Source organism: Drosophila kikkawai, chromosome 3L (assembly GCF_030179895.1).
Source record: "Drosophila kikkawai strain 14028-0561.14 chromosome 3L, DkikHiC1v2, whole genome shotgun sequence".
In the NCBI taxonomy this organism is placed as follows: domain Eukaryota; kingdom Metazoa; phylum Arthropoda; class Insecta; order Diptera; family Drosophilidae; genus Drosophila; species Drosophila kikkawai.
Window position 1 is genome coordinate 3,549,981 of NC_091730.1, and position 12,583 is coordinate 3,562,563.

Sequence of the window (12,583 nt, forward strand, 5' to 3'; positions counted from 1 at the left end):
GTTGACGAGTCGTAGAAAAAGCAGTGCCAGAGGCCAAAGACAACGCCGAAGATCAGGGTGTTCCCATTAACATTATTTGATGCGTTTTAAAAATTTAACAAAAATTTAGCTGGTAACATTTAAGATTTTACTAACTTTATAATATTTATTTAATAAATTACATCGAATTTTATACAATTTTACTGAGGTAAAAAGAGATTTTGGAAAAAGATTTATTCACAAATAAAAGATGAATATTTATAATAATTAAATAAATATTATTATAATTACTAAAAATTATTATTGAAATTTTGCTTTTAAAAATAATATTATCTACACAGAATTAAGACAAAAAAAAATTCACTTTATCTCGAGTCTTCCAGAAATCATCATGATTTTTAAAACCTTAAAAAATGTTCCTAAAAATATGCAATACATTCTTTTCATTTTGTTTTTGTTTAAAATTTAATATATAATTATTTAAAAGTATAAATTACCTATATTACATTTTTTATATATTTTTTTAACAATTTCCAGAACACCCCTTGCCTCCTCAAGTCATCCATTTTCTGCATAATATCCCATTAAAATCTTAAAGAGACCAATTCTACAATATTGATAAAAGAGACGCACACTTTAAAGCTTTCAGTGCCTGCAAAATCATGGAAGAGCTTTTCCTATATAAAAAGTATATAGACTGTATAATACAGCTATGCAAAATGCGTTAGCTGCAGAGAACAAGAGAGTAAGAGAGAGAAAGACAGGTGGAAGGCAAAGAGAGAGACACGAAGTGCGCCGGCTTCTTTGACTTTTGTCTATTAACTGCGTAAATATATATGTATGTATATGTGTGTGTTCTTGTTATTATTCGCTGAGCTTTTGCAGTGTTTTTATTATTTTTATTGTTCGCTATGTGTGTGTGTGTGTGTGTGTGTGCATGGTGACCTTCTCACACTGTCATGGCTACGTATAATAAAATAGTAGAAAAACAAAAGCTTTTGGCTTTATAATTTGTATGCAGCTCCCAATGCGTGTCGATGTAAGTGTGTGTGTGTGTGTCTGAAGAACATAAGCGAGTCGTGCTTAAAAAAAAAAACAATAACAACAGTAGGAGATACTATAAAAACTACAATAGCTAGAAAAAAAGACTATAAACAACAACCACAGGCAATTTCATTGAACAAAATATTATTAACGTTCCGCTCAAGATCGTCGCTTTTTTTTGCCATTTGAAAAGTTAAGCTAAGTTTGTGTTTTGTTGTTGTTTTTTTTTTGCTGGCTGACTTGAAATACTTCCGATTCATCGGTAAAAAAGCTCTTTTTTTATGTTTTGGTGACAAGCTGCGAACAGGGGAACAAATCATTAATTTAGCTAAGCGCGTGCTTAAAATTGTTAAAAAAAAAAAGAGGAACTATTGGGATAATTACTTAGAACTTGCATATTTTATTAATTAATTTTATTTATATTTTCTAGAAATAATAAAGTTAATTAAAGACAAAAATTAAGGAAGTAAAGCCTTATTTATAATATAAAACCTATAAATATTTATCTCAGTGCTATTTAAAGTTCTCTAAGTTTCTACTTAACTTACTTTTTAAAAATTAAAGTACAATTTAGACTCCCACAATATAAATTTTTAAGTTTTTTACATATTTTAAGCTGTAAAATATCTACATACCATTTTAATTATAAATTCTTATAATAATACCCCCCTAAATAATTATAATACCTATAAATAAACCTTAATGTTCTGGGTTTTCCACCTTGTATTAAATACTAAATACTTATTTTCCTTGATCAATAGCTTTTAGCCTTTTAAATATTAGTCACAATTTAAGCTAAATCAATTCAGCAAAGTGGCTAAATTTTAACCTTGGTCTTGTGCTTTTACTATTTGTGAATAAATTAAGAAAAAGTTGGCAAAAGGCCTGTTTTTAAATAAGATTTAGCTGGGTTATAAAGTATATTATATATATATTGTATAATATTTTAACTAGTTAAAGAAAATGTTCAATGATTAGATTTTTTATCACTAGTAATAGTTTATTAAACGGTCAAATTTTGACCTTAGGTTTTTATGCCTTTATTTTTGTAACCACAAAAGTCTATAGTCTTTTTTTTTTGCTGTATATTTGTTATTGTTGTTGCGCTTAGCCAAGTGACCTTCTTCCCCGCTGCTTCTGCTTCTTCGTTTTTATTCAGTTTTTTTTTATATTTTTATAGTTGTTGTTGTTGTATATTCCGATTCAAGTTTAAGGTCATCGCTTTGGGGGTCTAGACCCGTCGACTTGCCGTAGATTTGTAAAGTCTGTAGACGGCAGACTGTAGACCGTAGACAGACGCTAATGCCGCACTAATGGCCATTGCTATAGGGTATTTGTTGTTGTTTTTTACAGGTAGATGTACAGGTACAGGTAGCGTAGCACCCACCACCACCCCTTGCCACCTCATCACCGAAAGCAGCCCCCCTTGCCAAGGGCGTAACGAATTTTTTTGTAATCGTGTGTCTACTCGCTGCTCGTTTTTCGTTTACCTTTTTGTTTTCTTTACTATTTTTACACATAACAAAATATAATTAATTTGTTTAATTATTTAGTGAAGAAAATAGTAAAGATTTAAATATTTATTTTAATTGTGAACTTTAATCAAGAATTGAGGTATTTTGTATTTTTTTTATTTGATGATTTCATTCTAAAAAGTGTATTTATTTTGTTTTATGTGTATTATGCATTATTTCGGCTCAATGTTTGGTGTTTTAAGTTAAAACACTTTACGTGTGCGAAAAGAAAATATTCAATTGGTTAATGCCTCTCATTATGTGTGACTAATTGTTAGTGGAAAAAACATTACATTAAGTAAAAGAGTGAAACAAATTAAACAAGTCGGTCAGGGCAATTTATGAAAACATTTAAGTTAATAGAAAAAGTTAGTAAAAGGGGAAAACAATTTTAAAAAATATTTCATAAAGAAATATTATTATTTTTTAAAGGGAAAACCTTTGAAATAATATATATTTTATCATTATAATTTATATTTCCCCTTAGTTAAGTAATTGCCTTAAGAAAAACCTATATAATATGATTATTTAAACCACTTATTAAAAAATATATACCTTTAATTTAATTCATAAATTTTCCTTATAAATTTAACTTAAAAAAAAAACCTTCCAATCACATGACAATTAAACCTTTAAGAATCACACCTTTACCCTGTATTCATATATATTTTCCATCACATTACACATCCGCCACGTTGGCCCACTAAAACATTTAATTTATAAATGCTTGTTAATTAATCAGGCATTCATTTTCATTTCAAAATGCCCTCAAAAAGCAATTACCAAAATTATTATCATCATTATCGTTATGAACGCCAGATTCATTGGGTCGCACGCGGCGTATACGTTATATGTCTGTTTAACTGCCTTCGATGATGAAGATTTCTTCATTGTGTTACACCAGAACACACAAAACACATCAAAAAAAAAAAAAAAACCTTTAACTTAACCATGGGAAACCCATGACCTTGCCTCTGAATTATACAACCAATTCTCAAATTCTTGGCTCAAAAACTTAACCAGCAACCAGCAACAACAAAAAACTGAATTCTAATTAAATTAACAAAAATAAACATAAACAACAGCGAATGTTAAATGGAAAAATTATTCTGCCAACGCCATAAAAAGTGCGATCAAGAAGCACAGCGCAGACACCGAGACACCCGGCCATTATGCATAATATATTGTATAATGGATAGTGGATAATACATAATGGAGATGGCGACGCGACGGCAAAGGAAAAGTTGAGTCAGGCCTCAGAGAGAACGCATCTGAAAGATACAGATATATGTAAGGTATATGTATGTAGTTATATCTGATATATATCTGCCCCACTCACTAACTGATCCCATTGTTCTCTCCGATGGCCTCTAAGCAAAACTGTTGGTGTAAGTGTAAGTGCAGTGGAATAATTATAAAAGAAATGTTTGCACTGTGAAAAAAATTTAAAGATTTAAGGGATTTTAATAATTTATTAAATTTTTGAAATTAATTAAAACATTTTATATTGAATCTGCAGTTTGTAGATATTCTTTTTAATAAGTTACTAATTATAAAACACATAAGTATTTTATATTAGACTTTATTATATTTTAAAAAACCTATAAATTCTTAAAAAATATTTAAATTATATCAAATAGACTTTGAACAAACATTAAACACTTTTAAAATATTAAAAAAATATATATATTTCATTTATAAGTGTAAAATTATTCTGTAGTAGTAAAGACTACATTTATAAATGTAAAAACTAACCAAAAATATATTATAAAATAATTTTTTAAAATATGCATTTAAATTCTCAATAAATAATATCCAAACTTTAACAAAAAACCACTCAATACCTATGAATTAATTAAAACCCCAACAAAATTTAATAGTTTTCTTGAATTTCCTACACCTCTGAGTATTTAAACAAATAAAAATATTAGAAACAAAACACAAAAGAACAAGAAGCGCAGCAAAGGCGAACAACAACGAAAACAAAAACAAAGAAGAGGCATAACTTTACTACAATTTATCTGTATTTGTGTAGGTCTCCAACGTGCCACCCAGCAAAGTGCATGTGTGTGTGTGTGTGTGTGTGTGTGAATAAAATACACGCAACCTTCAAAAAAATCTAACAAAGCAAACTTGTTCAATAGTCATATGCGTATCAGGAAGTCAGCGTTTCAAGGATTGACTCATTGAAAAAGTCGAATGCGACGACGGCAACGGGCAACAAAAACAAGTTAGTCTCTGTCGAATACACATGCACTTGCTGACTCTCACTAACACAGTCACAGCCACTGAGAGGCGCACACGGGGGCATTAGAAACTTTGGCGAAAAAGCGCGCCCGGCAAAATGCAATGCAAAAAGCAGCAACAACAACACTTTATTTACAGTAAAGCCCCCCCCCCACACACACACACAACGAAGATCAGTTGCAATATATTGCAATGCTCTCTTATTTCATCCAGAGTGAGCTTTTAGTCAAGAGAAGGCTTACTCTTATTTTTAGTATTTACTCTTTGGTTTTAGCTTCTCTTGACTATCTCTTTACCAGAGTTTCTCTCTTCCGGCTGTCAGTCATTACTCGCTCTGATTTCATTCAAATTGTTTAACGCAAAAGTGCAAATACCGCAAAAACGATGCGAGAGTTTTTCTGCTTGTTTATTTTTGTTATTATTTCTGCTGCTGCTGCTGCTGCTCCTGCTGTTGTTGGTGTTGTTGCCACTCCAGCCGCAAAAATTTTACTTTTCATTGTGCGAAATTACTCACAAAAAAATGATAATTACGATTTGTGAGGTAATTTCTTTGCGGCAAAAAACTCAAAGCAAAAACAGGCAAAAGGGCAGGGAACTCGGAAAGAAAATATAATATAAATAAATACAAATTGGCGGGCAAATATAAATGCATTTCATTGAAATGGTTAAATGTTTAAATTTTGCAGGAGTAAGTAAACATTGAAGAAAATCAATTGACGAACTGCTATGTATAAATTAGATCATGTTTATTGTTAAAAATCAAAGGATAATTTATTTATTAATTTGCTAACCTTTTGACATGTAATTTTTTCAATTTTTACCTATAATTTTTTTACAAACTTGTCTATTACTTAATTCTAGATTATACAAATCTAAAAAATATATATTTAAAAAATTTAAACATATAAACTAAATACACCATCTTCAAGCTATTAAAAATTGTAAAATAACATTTCCAAATTTCCCAGAACTAAAACCATTCAATTAAAAGTTTTCTCATAATCAAACATATGTAAATATTTCATCAATTCAAAAAATCTATAATAATTCCCCAACAGTGCTTATGAACTCCAAAAATTTTCCCAGTACTTGTGCATTGTCCTTCGATTTTTAAGCCCATCCCTGACCTCAGGGAAGCGTTCAACGGCCCAAAAAAAAAAAAAAAACCAAACCGAACAAGTATTTCGAGGAGACCTTCACTCTCGGGGCTCACAGCTCGGCAGGTTCAATGCTCAGCTTCAAGGCACTAAACCTGGCCGAAAACTACTACACTTCTGTCAATAACGATTAACTCCTTCAGTGAATAAAAACAAAAACAAAGATACAAAACAAGATATACGAAAATATAAGTATATGAAAAAGCAAAACAAAAACCCCGAAAAAAAAAAGACTTCAATTGAAATTCGCGACGACGACGACGGCGACGAATTTTGTTTGCGATCGCAATGGAAGGTCGTTGCATTAAAGAGTTTAATGACCAAGGAAACTTTTGCCGAAATATGAAACAAAAGCGGCTAAAATCAACAGCAGCGGCGGCCACAACAACAACAACTAGGCGCTGCGTAAACTGCAGGCAGCGAACAGCGACGCCGGCGTCGGCAGCAGCGCCCACAACTTACTTACACTCCTTTCATGGCAACAACACTTGGGAAAGGTCAACGAACAACATTGCCTCGTCGGTCAAAAGCAGAGTTCACACGAACGGAGAGCGAGCGGAAGAGCGGGACGGAGAAAGAGACTGAGAGGGAGAAATGCACAGAGAGAAATATGCAGGTCAATATAAATTTTTGTGCCTCTTCCAGAATCTGTTTAAATTTTAGCTTTAAATTCAATAAAAAAAATTATTTTGCGTATACTTAATGCGTATACTTAATAAAATATTCATGACACCCTAATTTTTAATGCCACCCTCCTTCTGATCTTGGTAATCCCACCTTAATCTTAATTTTCTTCCAGTGTATTTGGAGATGGGTGAGTGAGATGGCCAGCGAGTGAGTGAAGGAGAGGCAAAACGAAGACTGCTGAATTTTTGTTTTGCTTTTGCTTTCGCATGGAGCCCGAGTGAAATGAGTGAGTGAGAGCGAGAGATACGATCGGGAGCAGCTTAAGAAAAAAAAAAATGCAACCAACTCCCGTTTTGCCACCCAAAAAAAAATACCATAATGAGTCACCGCAATTAATAATTTATTAATTGTTACTCACATTCGAGCTATTTTCACGCCACAAAAAACGTAACACGGCAGCGACGCCAACGCCTACGCCCGCTGCGGCAGCGACGCAACTTAGCGACGTCACCGTTTGCATTCATTTCATTCACTTTTTCAGCTTTTTTGCAGTTTTTTTTTTTTTTTTGCAGCCGCGAGATCAACGCACTTTGTGTTGATCCCACGAAACAATTTGCCGTTTAATGCACCCAAAAAAATAACAACAAAAAATAAAGCCAAAAATACAAAAAAATCAAGAGCAGCTGAAAAACAAAAACAAAAGCAAAATTATTTCAAATACAGCAACAAAAAATGCAGCGCAGCGAAAATTATTTCGTTTTATTGAGTAACTTTTATGGGGAATTTCACTTTTGATTTCAAAGAAACCTACAAAAAATATATGGCATTAAAATTGGGAAAAATTTTAAGGAGTTTGAGTCATATTTTTGAATAAACAAATTTTGGAATTAATTAATATATGTAATTACGAATTTATAGTTATTTTTTTGTATTTTTTTATCTTTGAAATCATGAAAAAATAGGTGTTTAAAACATCGAAAACTAAGATACTCCATAGTTCTAGAATGTAGCATATAATTTTAAAGGGACATCTATATTTTATATTTTAAGAAATTATATATAAAAAGTTTTATACATATTTTCTTAAATATATTTTAAATGGCTTTTTCACTTGCTTGCAAAAACAGTTTTAGCTACCGAGTGAGAGACATTTTTAAGTTAAAACCTAATTTATGTAAATCTCCGTTTAACTAATATTCTTTTTTTTCATACATTAAAATCCACCAATCTCTAGCTTTATATAACCCAAAAATCCCTTACTGCTTCACCACAAAATCCATCATCACAATAAAAACCTATCCAAAACCTTCTGTGTCAGCTCCCTCTCATCGATTTTGATCCAATCGATTAGTAAAATTCAAAATAAAACTGCATTTCCACTTGCATTTTGCGCTGCCACTGCAAAACGCTGGCGTTGGCAGCAACATCAGCCGAGCAGCGACTGCAGGCCGAAGCAAGTTTTGTCACAGATAGCATAATAAAAAAGACCAACAAAAAATAAAATAAAAATTTAAATAAAGAAATAAATAAAAATAAAATGAGATACGAGCACACACAAAAACCCAACGAAAGTTGCAGGCTAAGACATTGAAAAAATTTCGTTGCCTTTGCCGAAAAAGACCAAAAATAAACAAAACAACAACAAAAAATCATACGAAAAAACGCCGAAAAAATGCCTAACATGGAAAAGTGCAATATGTACGCTGGGGCTGCCTGTGGAGAAGATAAACCCAGGTCCCAAACATCTTGAGTTCCGAAAAACAAAAATCGAAAAGCGGCTGCGAGGAGTAAATGTGTCGGTCAAATTCCTTGGCCCCAAACGAGGAGAAGGAAGATGCCAGCCAGTCAGCCATCCAGCCAGCAGATGATGATGATGGTCAGGAGGAGATGGCCAAAAGAAGCCTCTCGGACCAGGCCAAAAGGCATCATCATTGCAGTCGCAGTCGCAAATCGCCATTCCCAAGTCCTAAACTCGTTTGAAAGTTGCAACTGCCAAGTGGCGATCCGCGGAGGGGGCGGTACTGTACTCCCGCGGATTGAATGCAATAAGGCCTTCCTTTTCTTCTCCTTTTCTTTTCTTTTTTTTTGGGAATTATTATGGATTACCTCAAGGAGAATGAAGGCAGCAGCAGGGAAATTCACTATTGACTGCGAATCGAAAATTTGCGAAAGGGTTTACTTTTTGTTGGCCAAAAGAAAAGCCAAAGTTCAGGAAAAAACTATTAGCAAATTGATGGTGAGATATAAAAAGAGTTTGGTAAATGAAAGTTTGGGTTTTTAATTATGCTTAACGAGCTGGAGATTACGGATATTGATATTCCAAATAGACCTAAATATTCATTACTTGGGACTTTTAAAAACTGAGAGATTTTAATCAATATTCTCTCTATACTTCAGAAAGTGTACTAAATGGGTATTATTTTTTAAAATTAATGTATTAATATCAAATTTATTTCACTAAGTATTTAGTAAAGTTAAAGTTTGGGTAAAACTTTAAGCAACCATTTGGAAAACATCCTTTCCAAAGGGAAAGTGCAACCGATTCTGATCTGCATTTCTCGACACCAAATCGAAAAAAAAGAAGAAAAAAGGAGAGGAAATCGCTATGTATTTTAGCATTGGCCAAAAAACAAAAGCGAATCCGAATGCTGAAGAACTGAAAACTGAAAGAAAAAAAAAAGGAAAATACACAGAAACAGAAATGAAAACGAGAAGAAAACATTTCTCATTGAAATTGAATGCAGCGACGCAAAAATAAACGTGAAAGGGAGATGGAGACGGGAGACGGAGCGAGTGCAGGCCAAACATTTGAAGATGCACCATAAAAACTGGCCAACAACAACAGCAACAATTCAGTGCAACTGAAACAAGAGGCAGCCTCTGCTTCTGCTTCTTCCTATTCCTTCTTCCTCTTCTCTGCCCGCGAAAACTGCAAAACTGCAAAAGTAACCTAACCATGCCCATGTCCCCCCCCGAGAGTTCCCTTGCCGCAGCTCCCTAACAACACGCCACACAACATTAGAAAACTGCAACCCAACGACGCCGGCAGAGGCAGTGGCAGCAGCAGCAGCAGCTCAGCAGCGGCAACTGCAGCGAAAGAAGCGAATGAACCGAGCGACTGCACAGTGGGTTGTAGAAGGGAAAAAACCAGATAAAATCTCTCAGAAAGGAAGCTATTAAGGTAATTAATTTGATGTAACTTTTAAAGTTTCGTTAAATAACAGAATACCCTTCTTTGGTTGGAGAGAAAGTATAGCATACTTTGGTGCTAAAAAGAGTCTAGAATATTTTTTTAATTATTTCTTTTTTTTGCTTATTTGCCGAGTTATTTGGGAAATATTTTTTAAATATAAAAAAATATATATAGTTTTATTTTTCCTCAAATGAATTCTAATGATGTTTTATATAATTTATTTTATTTAAGAAATAGTACCGAAATATAATTATTTTTTAATAATATTTATTCCAGTTTCTCCCTCAACCCCAAAATCAATCGATTTCCTCCCACTGTGCCAGCAAGCAGCAGCGAGTGTATGCATCAAAAAAAACAGACAGTAAATCTGATTGTTTGGGGTAATTGAACTTTCTTAAGAAATTGCGACATGTACACTTTGAAAAGCTCTGGATTTGCGGGCAGAGCGGCACACAGCCGTAGCAGCAGAGGCAGCAACAAAAGTAACAGCAGATACAACAGCAGCAACATCAGCAGCAGAAGCCGAAGCAGCAGCAGCAGCGACGCCGCAGCAGCAGCAGCACACAAATGTACGCCAATGACCGAGTTCGGGTGAAAGACCTTCGATAACCATCGTCATCATCATCATCATCATCATCACAAGCAGCAGTGGCGTTGTTGCAGTTGCAGAGAGTTGAGTTTGCCAGCAGCAGCAGCAAGCAACATCATCATCATCATCGTTGTGTGGAGTAACGTGCTGAGCCCGCTCAGTCAATGCACTGTGCCCAACAATAACAACAAAACAAAAACAAAGGCGGCACTGGCCAAAGAGAGTGAAAGAGTAGTGCGCGCACACAAAATTCATTGAACTAAATTTAGCCAGCTTCTCTTTCACTGTCACTCTCTCCGGCACGCGCTCGTTCCTCTCTCACTCTCTCTCTTTGGGGCTATCTGTCAGAAAAGCGCGGGAGTTGTTGCCATCTCGCTTTTTACGAGCACACGAGTATATTTCGCACTGCAGCGCGCTCACATGTGTGAGTGCATTTCGAGGTGCATTGCAAGACCTCAACTAAGGCTAAATGCTGAGCGTGTTGTTTTTGTTTTGTATGCGTGTGCATGTAGTGGTGTGACTGCTGCATTTGGGGGCTATTGAGATAGGCGCGCGCGTTAGAATGGCGCTCAAACTGTAAACTGTGGAGCCTTGGCTGCTTAGAGCGGCACGTGTTTACAGTTGGCGAGCAATTTGGTTGTCTAGAATGCTGCTAAAACTGTCAATGCAACTGTAAATCGTACGAGCGTTTTGTTGTTGTCGCCGCTGTTGTCGCCACTGATGTTGTCTTTGTTGTTGTTCTCGTCGATTTCTCACTCAGGGCAGCGACGAAGGACAATCAACTTTATATTGTCTGTGGATCCTTGACATTTCAAGACTAACGCTGAGGCAGGGCAAAGGGAATAGAGGCAAAGCATTGAGGGAAGTTTAGGGTTTTCATTTAAGAAAAAAGGTTTATATGTAATTAAAAGGAAAGGAATGACTAACTTTAAATGTTTATTTATAATGCAAACAAATAGAAGAAATTAAAACAAACAATTTTGGACAACATGGCGTATGAGTAATATCCTCATAAATTATTGATTTGTGATTAAGAAAAGGGAATTTAAACACATTTCATGTCAATTAAATATATATAGCATATAAATATATTATAAGAAACTTTTCTAAAGGTAAAAATTAGGAGAAACATCTTTAAAATTGACATAACAAAATATTGATCAACTTTCACCCTGCGTATGAGTAATAAAAATAAACCTTTTACCTTTCAAGGCAACTAAGAAAATATAGAAGGGAATATAGAAGAGAATATAGAAGAAAATATATACAATTTCGTTGTTATTTTTTAAGAATAAGAATAATAAATGAACAAAAATCTAATTTAGTTATTAAAATATTAAAAAAAATAAAATCATGAAACACATATTTATACTTTCTTCTTAAGGAAAAACTATTTTATAAACTGGTAATAATGAAGCAATTAAAAAATATATAAACACTTTTTCAGTGCGAATGCGCCACACTGCGTATGCGTAATGTAATTATAAACCAGTTGCTCTGATAGCCCAACACTTCAAAGAAGGTAATGAACCTTGGATATTATTGTATTTTTATCTCACATTCTCTACATAATTCAACTTTTATTTTTGAATGAAAATATATTTGTAGCACACTGCGTATGAGTAATATGCGTATGTAGAAGCTATGCAAAAAACAATTTTAAAATGCTCATAATCGATATTTTCCCAGAATAAAAATCTACAAATATTATTAATAAACTAAATATTAAATTATAAAAATATACATTATGTCACTCCACCTTGGTAGTCACGCAGACAGCCTTCCATCATACGATGATTCAGTTCCCAAAAAAGTCAAGATTTAAGAGCCGCTCAAAATGAAGAACCTTCGAAATCTTTTGTGGAATCTTTTGTATCGCACAGCTGTACCCCAAAAATATACAGTTTACAGTATATATAGTATATAGTGTCTTGGCAACACCCCCTCCAAAACATAGGCTGAGGCGGACCAGACCAAGACCGAATTTTTCATTGTTTTTGTTTCGTCAAAAAGGCGAAGTGAATGTACGCGGCGTCAATGCACGCTCTGCGTCAACGTCGGCGTCGAGAATGACGCGGAGGCAATGTCACTGATCCTGACGTTGACCTCTGCCGGAGGTCTGGCCCCACTCCCTTCCTCTCTCTTTCTCTCTTTTCCACTGCCTGACTGGCTCTCTCTCTTTTTTTTAAACCCATGTTTCTTGATTTTTTGGGGGCTTTATACTCTTTCTGAT

General features: G+C 34.1%; 1 protein-coding gene across 2 annotated transcripts in view; it reads right to left on the reverse strand.

Annotated features, from left to right (window-relative positions):
* Eip74EF (Ecdysone-induced protein E74) overlaps window positions 1-12,583 on the reverse strand; it is a 71,992-nt gene that overhangs the window by 52,613 nt on the left and 6,796 nt on the right. The window lies entirely within an intron of this gene.